Here is a 12500-nt window from a genome sequence, read left to right as displayed (position 1 = left end):
AAGCTAGAAAATATTTGACATAAATCTGGCTTAATTAAGTAAATTAAGAACAGTAATTACTAAGTAATTAATAAGTGGAGCTATATTTAATTCATTCATTCATTCATTCATTCATTAATGTCGTGTAATCCCTTTATTTTAGTTCATCAGGTTTGCAGTGTATCCAGAGACTACATTGGATCATTGAACACAAGGAAGGAACACACTCTGGACAGGGTTCCAGTCCATCACAGACCACCACACATTGATCTCACACACTCACCCAGCCTTAGGATAATTTCACCCAGTCACTCACACTAACCCTAACACACCTGTGGACACGTGCACACACTCACCCAAACTCTCAACATCCCAGAGACCCCCGGGGCACCCACACAGAAACGAGCGGCACACACCAACCTCCTCACAGAGAGTGACCTGAGGTGTGGAACCAGGATCTCCCGACCTCAGAGCTCTGAGGCAGAGACACCACCCCTTGTGCCATAGCCCCCCCACCCCCCACCCCCCACCCTGCTCTAATACAGTCCCTAATAAAATATATTCCAGGCGTATGAAAGCAGCACTATGAGGCTGGCTGTGTTGATTAACAGCCAGAAGTGAGTGTGTACACTTGATTGAAGTTTCAAGCTGATTGCACACGCGTGCTCTGAGACTGAACGAGTCAGAAGTCAGGAAGTGTTCTTTCACACGCCGCTGCTCTCCCACAGGAGATAACCTGTTTGTGTGTCTTTTTGCGTGAGACTGATTGCTTATATGAAAGGCATTTTTGGTTTGTTTTTTTGTACTTTTTTTGCTCATTTCTCTTTTTGTCCCCTCCTCCTTCTCCCTCTGTTCTGGTTTGCTCCAAAGTGGAGTCACTGGGGCGAGGACGCCTCGCGCTCCCCTGGCAGCCGGCACATATAAATCCAGCAGCAACATGGTGGCTACAGCCTCACACCACTGCCTGAGCCTCCCTGCAGACTGCCTTGAAAGAGCCTAGAACTCCCCTCACTGTCTGAGTCCCTCTGTGATAGTGCTGTCCTCTCTGGCTTAAGTTAACCCTTTCTTTCCCATCATGCAGTCTCACAAAGTAGTTCCCGAACGGTCACTGGGAAGGTACAGAGGTACAATTTCAATGACTTTACACACATCAGTCGAAACATTAAACTCACCTCCTTGTTTCACTCATTGTCCATTTAATCAGCTCCACTGACCACAAGAGATGCACTTGTAGTTCTGCTATTACAGAGCATAGCACTGTAATGGCCAAGTGAGACTGTCCAATGGTGTGAGTGAGTGACTAGGTGAGTGTGTGAAAGTGTGTGAATGTGTGAGTGACTAGATCCATCCATCCATTATCCACCACTTATCCGGGTCTGTGTCGTGGGGGAAGCAGTCGGAGCAAAGAAACCCAGACCTCCCTCTCCCCAGCCACCGCCTCCAGCTCCTCCGGGGGTATACCGAGGCATTCCCAGGCCAGTCGAGACATGTAGTCTCTCCAGCGTGTTCTCTGTCTGCACCAGGGCCTCCTCCCCATTGGACATGCCCGGAACACCTCACCAGGAAGGCATCCAGGAGGCATCCGAACCAGATGCCCGAACCACCTCAACTGGCTCCTCTCGACGTGAAGGACATCCTAACCCTGTCTCTAAGGGAGAGTCCAGACACCCTGTGGAGAAAACTCATTTCAGCCGCTTGTACCCGCGATCTCATTCTTTCAGTCACTACCCAAAGCTTGTGACCATAGGTGAGGGTTGGGACGTAGATTAAACGGTAAATCGAGAGCTTTGCTTTTCTGCTCAGCTCTCTGTTCACCACAACGGACCGGTACAGAGTCACTTCCAACCTGGACAGCGCACTCCACCATTTTCTGACTGAGTACCATGGACTCGGACTTGGAGGTGCTGATCCTCATCCCTACCGCTTCACTGGTCCAGCAAGAGCTGGAGGTCCCGGCTCGATGAAGCCAACAAGACCACATCATCAAAAAAAAAAAAAAAACAGACATGGAATCCTGAGACCACCAAACCAGACACTTTCCGCCACTTGGCTAAACTGAGAAATTCTGCCCATAAAAATTATGAACAGAACCGGTGACAACGGGCAGCCCTGACGTAGTCCAACTCTGACTGGAAACCAGTCAGACTTACTGCCAGCCATACAAACTAGACTCCTGCTCTGTTTATACAGGGACTGGATTGCTCGTAGCAAAGAGCCCAGTACCCCATACTCCCCGAGCACCCCCCACAGAATACCCCGAGGGACACGGTTGAATGCCTTCTCCAGATCCACAAAACACATGTAGACTGATTGAGCAAACTACCACGCACCCTCCAGGATCCTAGCGAGGGTAAAGAGCTGGTCCTGTGTTTCACAACCAGGGCGGAATCTGCATTGTTCCTCCTGGATCCGAGGTTCAACTATCAATCTGACTCCAGTAGCCCCACATAGACCTTACCGGGGAGGCTGAGGAGTGTGATCCCCCTTTTTACAAAGAGGAACCACCACCCCAGTCTGCCAGTCCAGAGGCACTGCCCCCAATGTCCACCCGATGTTGAAAAGATGTATCAGCCAGGACAGCCCCACAACATCCAGAGCCTTGAGGAACCCAGGGCAAACTTCATTCACGGCCGGGGCCCTACCGTCAAGACGTTTTCGTACCACTTCGGCCACGTCCGCCCCAGTGATAGACAGACCACCCCCCCCTCCACCCCGGGGTCCCCAAACTCTACTTTTTGAGTGCCTAGGTGAGTGTGTGAAAGTGGCCACAGCTGTGAGTGTGGGTGAATGACTAGGTGAGTCACAGGTGTGTGTGTGTGTGTGTGTGTGTGTGTAAAATTGTCCACAGGTGTAAATGTGTGAGTGGCTGTGTGATGCACTGTGATGGACTGTCACCCTGTTCAGTGTGTATTCTTGCCTTGTACCCAATGCCATAAAAATATAAGCTCAGGACCAATATATATATATATATATATATATATATATATATATATATATATATATATATATATATAGTGATTAAAGTAGATGAATGAATCAATCAATCAATGCATGGATGGGGAGGTTTGTGGTTGGATAAATCAACAAGTGACAGAGTAAATACCTGACTGATGATTGAATGAATATTGTAATAGAGTAATGAATTAATTTATTAATGGATTAATACATGAATTGATGAATGAACGAATGAATGAACAAATGAACACACAAACTATTGCATGAATGAATGAATGAATGAATGAATGAATGAACGAACGAATGAATGAATGAATGAACAATTAATGGGTGGATGGATTGATGGATGGATGAATGCGAGTGACCGAGTGACTGAATGACCGATGAATTGAATGAATGAATTAACCTGCAACCGCTTATCCAGTTTGGGTCAAGGTGGATCTGGAACCTCCCTGGAATCATTGGGTGCATGAATTAATTAATGAATGAATTAACAAACTAACTAACAAACAATTAAAGAAATGAAATGAATGAAAAGTCTTACAAATACCAGGTTCACAGGCTGTGTTATGATGTCATTTACTATCTTGGGGAACTTTACTAGCATTCATAAGCCTCACAACTGATAAATTATCGCCTCTGTCATGTATTCGCTCCCTCTGTTGAATTACAGAATATAAAAATGCCTAGTTCAGATATAAAAGGCACTTTCCTGGCACAAAAACATTTCCGCTGTGATTTGCAGATTGCTACAAGCAAGAAGCTCTAATATCCTGATAAATGTCACCACGCACACTAAGTTTAGAAAGGGTTCCCCAAGGCGCCGGCTTCTGATGAGATGAAGGTGACATTTGGTGATGCAGATGGCCTCGCTTAAGTGGGCTTTACTGATGAGCCATATTTACTTATCGCAGCATTGTAAAATTAAAAAAAAAAAAAAAAAAAAAAAAAAAAAACAGCCTCTTAAGGGCTACAGAAGCATGGCTAATTGAACAACCATAAGTGTCGCGCACATAGCCACAGTCTTCTCACCCTGGGCTTCTGACAGCCTGGGTTTGGTCATCAAATGCCTGAATAAATGGGCAGTTTGAAATGAGTATCACAGTAAATATGACTCTATATCAAAACATTCCAAATGGTCAAAGGATGGGAAATGTTAGAGGGTGTGTTATGTATAGACTATTACGCAGAGTGACGTATTATATTACCATATTCTTCCATGCACTAAGATGGCATGGGCACCTGCTGCCGTCACGCCTGTTGCACACACCTAACCCCTGTTTGGGTGAGTGGACAGACGGAAAGTAATTTCGCTGTAATGTTGTACTTGTATAACTTTGTATGTGATAAATAACTCTAATCTGATCTAATCTAATCTAATCTGCCTGTAATTTGAACCATGTACTTGACCAGACCAGACCTTGTTTATTCTAGATACTCATATGTGTAAAGCAGACCAATACCTTTTATTTATACAACTTATATTCACAGTAACCCATGGATTTGTGCTGGTCCAGAGCAGGAACTCCAGTTTCCAGCATTCCCTGGGGGATTAAAATGTGCTGACAGAGGACTCCAATAAGAGATGGCAGAGGAGCTGTCCATCGCCTGAGTACTGATGAGCTTCACCTCTCCCCTAGACTATTTAACTGAGAGTTGGCTCAGTCCAGTGCAAAGTATTGATGTGTGTTTTCACAGTCTTACTGAGCATTACATTGTTAGCATTCCCTGTGGATCAGTTTCCTTAGCTATTGTATTGGGTTTTCCCTTAGTCTACTCCCTTTGGATGACATTTCTTCAATCTGATCGCTCTCTGGTTTTGACCCTGGACTGATCTTTGGATTTGGATTCTGTGTTTGTGATTAAACTTTACCTAAAACTGCATTCCATGGCTTGAGCGTACATAGTTTATCAGAGCTTTACAAGTGTAAGTTTCCACCATGGACAGCTACCCAAGGAGGGCCTTGTAATACTTCCTGAATTAACCTCATATAGATTAGCCTCTTTATTGCCTCGACGTGTTCTTATGTCTAAGACCTTGCAAAGCCTCTGAGAGTTCATTGTGTAGCCAAAGTCAGTGCTGTGTTGCTTGCTGAGCTGCTATAAGTCATGTAAATATGTCTGAGACTATATTTTATACTACTATATTTATGCTACTATAAATTTTGGATAGACGCAACATCCGTTTCAGCTCCCTGACTCCAGGATTTAACTGGACCAAGACAGAGAGGGTCTGGAATAATACACTAATGATACACTATCTTAACAATTATCTAACTATATAACTATCTATAAAAATACACAGGCAGGATAAACTAAGTGACAACTTGGCTGACTCCAGGTAGAAATATATAAGACATGCAAAATGCATGACATAAGTGGGAGTATGAAGCGGTCCTATAGCCCTTGCAGCCCCAGTGCTGCACTCCTACCAGGTTTAACCAGGGGCCTATGTAAAAATACCTTTCCCATCTATTATTGAGCACTGTCTCTGTGGCCTGTGTGAAGACAGCATCTCTGCCGTGGCGGAGATATAGACTCGGAAGGCAGCAGGGTGGACCAGTAGTGGGTACGTAATAATAAATAAGTGTCAGGTGGCTTCCTCACCTCTCAGAGCAGAGACACTATCTATGGGGGGTTTGTGAGGCCCTGCCGAAAGCTGAGAGGCTTTCCCCTGGCTCTAGAAGCAGAAGAGACAGGGGCTTGGGAGGGAATTACAGACAAAAAAAAAAAAAATCCCAGGGGATATTTTTCCATGACTCTCACCGACCTCAACCTGTCTGATCATGGGACACATTCTGCCCTCCTCCAAATGCTCTGCTGACCCTCAAAAGAGACACCAGTCTCCAGACTTTGACAGGAGCAGGGTGTATTTTTGTTGTGAAGATGGCACGACTTTCACACACAAACTCCTGTGTAGCAAATGTGGGTGGGTGGTGGCGCACTCAGGGCTAAAAATACAGCTCCTTATCTGAGGAGAAAAAAGGTGCTCTGCTTGATTAGGGCTTCACCAGAAGAGAGAGAGAGAGAGAGAGAGAGAGAGAGAGAGAGAGAGAGAGAGAGAGAGAGAGAGAGAGAGAGAGAGAGAGAGAGAGAGAGAGAGAGAGAGATGGAAAGAAAAAGACTGCTCTGGTTGCTTCTGTGAAATATGAGATGAAAGAAAGTGTTTAAAGAGAAATGACAAATAAAACAGGGATAAAAAAAGGGTTGATGTTTATGACCACCATGTTTTAGCCAGCACTCATTACACAGCCCCAACATGCTTGCAACAACAAGAGCAAAGAGAGAGAGAGAGAGAGAGAGAGAGAGAGAGAGAGAGAGAGAGAGAGAGATTTACGTAAGTGATTACACTCACTACTAGTAGCAAAGGAATGAAGATTCCTTTAATGTGAAGCTGTGCTCAATTAGAAACAGCAACAACAAAGAGAACTGACTCTCCCTCCATTTCCAGTCTGCCTTTAGGAGGAGGGTCACTCTTGTTAAATTGGGGCAATTTTGGTCAGAGCCCATACATAATTAACAATATCTGAGCATTAGGGCCATCGGGGGGCTCCGGGAAGTGACAAGAACATGCCACTGAGAAAATATACCTGTCTAGCCAGCTGGGTTGTACTTCCCCTCCTCTGCTGATATTCTCATATTATTAGACATTGCACCATCCTGACAACAAGCCATCGCTGATCATCCATATTATTCTTTATGACATGCTTTCATTTCCCATCCCTGGTTTTTATGCTCCTTTTTATGGCCGTATTACAGTACATTAAAACAATGGCTCAGCGTGCCCACAAGATTTATTTCCCTTTGTTTAATCTGAGTTCTTTTTTAATACCCCCTTCTCCACCACACCAACCCCCTCTCCCATTCCACCAAAGCTTGCCAAGATAACACACACCAGTGCGGAATTAGCCTCGCTTTCCTCACACTAATGCTGTAGGAGTGAATGTGAGATCCCGGAAATAATTGCAAAAAATTAGCTCAAGCGAGGGTCGTTCTTTTTGCCTTCTGTTCCCTTCTGAACACACGGCCATGGATCACTATTTCACACCCTGATCCTGCTCTTTATTGGTCCATGTACAATGGTCAGGATTAGTGGAAGTTGACTATGCCATGTCTTTGTTAACACACTACCCCCAGCTTTGCCTTATTGTTTGGACCAGGTATTGTGTACCAATATGTTGACCTTTCATCTTTTGTAACCACTTCATCCTGATCAGAGTCACAGTGGGTCCAGATCAAAAATATCACACGGTTGATTTTTTTTTTTTCATTCTACATTTTTTGTTGGTTCTTTTAGGTTTTAATGTAAAATCTTTATTTATTCTTTAGTAATGATTAAACTTGGAAAAGTAATACACACAAACACACACACACACACACACACACACACACACACACACACACACACACACACACCTGTATATATAGATTCACCTCTACCTTGGGAGAGGAGCAATATCATGGAGTGTTTTTTTTTTTTTTTTTTTTTTTCTTTAATAAAACAACAGAAACAATTCATTTGATGTCAGTATGTCCACCATCACCAGCATTGTTGTTGCTATAGCACAGAATCTATCTGCATTTGATTTGCAATGCCTGCTGTCTCACAAGAAAGCAATATTAATATGTACACCACAACGGCTCTAATCTGTAATATTATTACAGCAGTGATCCCCATGTGAAGCGTCATGATCAAACACAGAGGAGGTCTATCATTGTACGGTGACCTTGTGCAGGTTTGAGCAGAAAACAGCCTGGGGCTCGGCTCAGGTTAGAAAATGTAATTTCCAAGTCGCCATGAACACACCGATGCTCCGCCGCATATGAATAAATAACCTTTGGTCCGGCCACACAATGCATCTTCATTTCCTGACATAAATAAGGCGCTGCTTGATGGGAGAAGTGAGATTCATTCTTGTTTTGCCTTTAAGCCAACATTCATCTGCTTTCATCTGCTGCTTTATTAATAACTGGGTGTCCCGTTTGTGTGTGTGTGTGTGTGTGTGTGTGTGTGTGTGTGTGTGTGTGTGTGTGTAGGTGGTAACAAGGACATACAGTATTGTCTTATAATACTAAGTCTTATTTTACATGACATCAAGAAAGAACAACACTGAAAGAAAGAGACATTTAAATTTTGGTAGACTTCTCTATGTAAAAGGGGAAATGCAGTGGAATGTAATAAGACCAGATAAGCCCAGTTTTATTGCACTCAATTTAAAAGAACATATAAACAAATTATAAGGATGTATACCTATGTAAAGGTGTATTCCTAGATTTAAACCACAACATAACCGTTCAGTATAACTAGATTGTTTCAAGCAAATTGAGATAACTTTACCAACTGGAATTACAATACAGTTAGTTTGTTGATAGTGGTGTTCCTGCCTCATAAATGAAGATATTATCAGAAACTTGTGACACTGCTTATGCCTCTATGAATCAGCCATGAACATCAGGTACACTTTAAGTAAAGCATCAGTCTGTCAGTCAGGGACTCTGTAATACTCCCAACCAATGAGCCTGGTTTTTACATGTATGGAAGGTCCTTGAGGTCACTCAGAAACAATAAACACTGAAACTGAGATTAATGGCATTGGTCCATTGTTCACTGCGGCATGGGATTATACTGTCACTAAACTGAACCCAGCCCAGTGACAGTCAGCATTGTTTCTGGCCACTCACATGGTCCAGGTCAGTATGCTTGCTAACATAACACAAAGGAGTACCAAATTCAGCTAGGGTTATCTGGTGTAGTTCAGGGCAAAACAAGTGATTGCCAGTTTGGGAATATACAGAGCCATACTGCACTGCCCAGGGGACAAATGCCGTAACTGGACCTTCCCGAGATCCGCCCTCATATGGTTTATATTTGATATGAATTTTACAGTCCAACTTAGTTGCTGTTGTACACGAGACAATTCTTTAGAACACTGACATTTTTGGTGGACATTGGAAAGATGACATTCTGGCCAAAAACAATAGATTTTAGATGTATCAGTTCCCTCTGTGCTCACTGGGTCATTCTTGGCATGTTCATTAGATTCATATCATTTTTTTTTATGAATTGCCTTGAAGAATAACAATGGAAAATATAGACCTATAATAAAGAGCACAGGCTGTGCAATAAACAGCAACTACCACCTGCTTCCTTCACACCACGCTCTGTCTGTAGTGGACTGAAGTGGAGTGTATAGACAGTAAGAGAGTTTTCTCAATTCACATTGTCTGCCATGGAAATAATTAAATAAATTAATTTACAGACCACTGCCGACATGTTTGCTTTTTCTTTTTCCTCCCTCACCTACAGTACAGTAGAGTGCAGTATGTATTATATGTGTGTGTGTGTGTGTGTCCGTGCGAACGTATGTATTGCGTGTATATATGTGTATTTCCAGTGGATGGCTAATGGGGAAACATGTGACTATCTACATCCACAGTAAAGCAGCGTAGCATGTAAAGTCCACCTCTCAGCTTGTCCCCAAAGGGCTAATCAAGCTTGCCTCTTCTGAATGTAATGTGGGCAACTTACCACATAAAGACAGAATGGGCCATCACGGTTGCTCTAGTATGGGGCAGAGAGTCCAAAGCCATTACCTGAAACAGAGAGAGAGAGAGAGAGAGAGAGAGAGAGAGAGAGAGAGAGAGAGAGAGAGAGAGAGAGAGAGAGAGAGAGAGAGAGAGAGAGAGAGAGAAAGAGTCAGAGTTCCAGTCAAACTGCATTAAAGCTCACTTCATTACCAGCGGATGGCTTTTCATGTGGTTAGTCCTTGGTGCCTGCCTTTGTTTCCCTGTGATTGAGCTAAATGTGGCATGTTTACTTGCTCTCTCGCTCATGAGGCTCACTTATTAGTCTCTGACATCTGACCCTTGGCCATGTCCAAGAGAAGAACGACAGCAGATTGGTGTTAACTCTCAAAATAACTTCCATGCGGAAGGGTCAGATGTTTTACCAAACACGCTTGATAAGCCTGTAATATGTGTCCACAGCAAGCGTAAACAACCACATACAACACGCCATCTTTAGGTGCTGTAAAATTGCAGTAAATAAATAGTGAAGTGATTTAAACCTATACTAATTAGCCATAACATTAATATAACCTCCTTGTTTCTACAATCACTGTTCATTTTCTCAGTTCGACAGACCACAGCGATGCGGTAGTCCATGTGTGTCATGTACATTTTGTGGAGTAAATATAATATGCAAACATATGGTTTTACATGAGATTCTCATATTTAGTTTGGACATTTAAAATATTTTTAAAGCTCTTTTACAAAAACAAACAATAGACACAGTAGCAATAGAAACAATAAGATGGTTGAGATTGATTCTTATCACTAGCGTTTTTTATTTTTATCTTTTCAATGCTAGTGTTTCATCGCAAATGAAAATGAAGCATTAATGAAACAAAGGGCTTAAAAGAGGGGTTTATTTTTCCACCACCTGCTCTGTCCTGTTCTTTCTTATTACCATAGTACATCCAGCCAGGCATGACATGTAGGACACACAAGAGCGAGAAAAGAACATGTCAGGGCAACAGGGTGAGAATGGGGGAAATTAAAAGGGACTGTGGACCCTGAAAACAGCTTTCAGGTTTGGATTGAGCTGCTTTGTCCTAGGGTAAGAGAGTCTTCTTGTTCTTTGGTTACATTATATATAAATATATACATTTACAGAGAAAGGGAGGTGGGTGTTGCTGATATTGAAATTCATATTTCAGAAGGGCAGAGTCACACAGTTGTGGGACATATACATGCATCCCAAATGCCAATACAGCCACTCCAATATTAGCTCTGCCGTTATTGCTTATGTCCTCGGCACATTGTGGTCCAACAGAGCAGCATGAGCGAAAGAACACGCAGAAAGAAACAAACAAAACACACTACGGTTTGCCCTTTGTGGATGTACACTGGAATTTCTGCTGCCCACCTGGTGTGTAGAAATAGCTTTGAACCTGTTTCAAGTTTAACTATACCCAAAAACAAAGTCATACAATTAGCCCTAGGCCTTAATCTAACCTCTAACTTCAGTAATATGATATTTTCCTTGTGTAAATGTCTCTGACAATTGTTTACAACACAGTTCCTGTAATTGGTATACATAACAGACAGTGTGTTTGAATTTGAAAATGAAAGAGTGCCACTAGTGGACAGGAGCTACCCAACTAATTGTAAAATAACCAATAATCATAACAAATAATAATTTAGAGAACATATTTTCTTGGAGAACTGCTTCAAACCTGTGAGATTTATCTAAAAATACATTTTAAAAACATATTTTCTCACTGCATTCAGAGGAATCAAGTAGCCAAAATATTTTTGATGTCCCTTCTACAGTTTAGGGCTGAAGCTGAAATAGTAACCGATCTATTCCTTAAATACATCCTCAATTTTTTTTTTTCTTTCAACAAACTGTGCAGAGTGCGCTTTCATTTTTTAGAATACATTATTTAACTTACTGTCAAAACTTCACAGTGTAGCTAAACGCTGCAGTTAGCTGTAGCCCCAAGCCTTTTGGCATCAGTTTGAAAATTGAAGATTAACAGTTACTTATAAACAGCACAAAACTCTTCTGACACTAAACACATTTCAACTGGAAAATTGCATGCGATTGATTTTCTCTTTCCCTGAAGAAGTTCACTAAATGCCAACTCTGACAAAAACCAAACGCCGTGATGTTTGTGGATGACAGTATTTTCGGATCCGCTGACCCACGGCTGATCCAATTCCCAGCTAATGGCAAAACTCCTGCACCTTCCGCCCCAGTGTTACTTTGTTAACGTTTCTCCACCAGAGAACTTTCCTCAGTCACGTATCACAGGAGGAACTCCGTTCCCTCATTAGAGGTAAACTGTTTGGAGTAAGTGACAGTGATCTGCCTATTGATCTGCTCTTTTAGAGATTGTGGATGGCAGGCTTAGTCTCTCTTCATATTCTCCTCCCAGACATAAATGTCTCAGTGGCTTCCGAGCCTCTCACATGAAACTTGAAGAACAAAAAAAAAGAGCTGTAGTTAGCAGAATGAAAAAAAAATCCCACCAGCTTTTTTTCTATCTGCTCTGAAAATAAAGAGCGGAGTGTATGATGACAGTGGCGGTGAGAAGATGATAGGAACTGGTGCGCTTGTTTTTGTGCTCTCTCTCTCTAAGAAAGCCATGAGCCAGCAGAAACACAGCAGACAGTGAAAGTCAAACAGGCCGGATACTTTCAGGAAAGGTGCTAGAAAGGCTGGACCTTTAAAGTCTGAAAGATTGCACTGGCTGAACACAATGATACATGTACAATGAAATGTGTCTTCCGCATTCCGCAGTGAACACACACACATTCGTACACTAGGGGCTGTGAACACACACCCAGAACGGCAGGCAGCAATCCCTGGTGCCCGGGGAGCATTTGGAGGCTCAGTGCCTTGCTCAAGGGCCCTTTAGCCATGGATGTCCCCGACGGTCCTTGGGATTAAACCAGCAATTTTCCAGTACCAAGCCTGGTCCTCTAACCATTAGGCCAAGGCCTATATAAATAGTCAAAATGATGACTATACTGGGATACACATATGGATAAGGATAGCT

General features: G+C 42.7%; 1 protein-coding gene across 1 annotated transcript in view; it reads right to left on the bottom strand.

The window, feature by feature from the left end:
- Positions 1–12500, bottom strand: part of lingo2 (leucine rich repeat and Ig domain containing 2) — a 283749-nt gene that overhangs the window by 221079 nt on the left and 50170 nt on the right. The window contains exon 2 of the mRNA XM_066649464.1: positions 9464–9528. The gene's annotated coding sequence lies outside the window, so the exon portion shown is untranslated. The remainder of the gene's footprint in view (positions 1–9463; positions 9529–12500) is intronic.

Source organism: Hoplias malabaricus, chromosome 17 (genome assembly GCF_029633855.1).
Source record: "Hoplias malabaricus isolate fHopMal1 chromosome 17, fHopMal1.hap1, whole genome shotgun sequence".
NCBI classification, from domain to species: Eukaryota; Metazoa; Chordata; class Actinopteri; order Characiformes; family Erythrinidae; genus Hoplias; species Hoplias malabaricus.
This window is presented reverse-complemented; position numbering and strand designations above follow the sequence as displayed.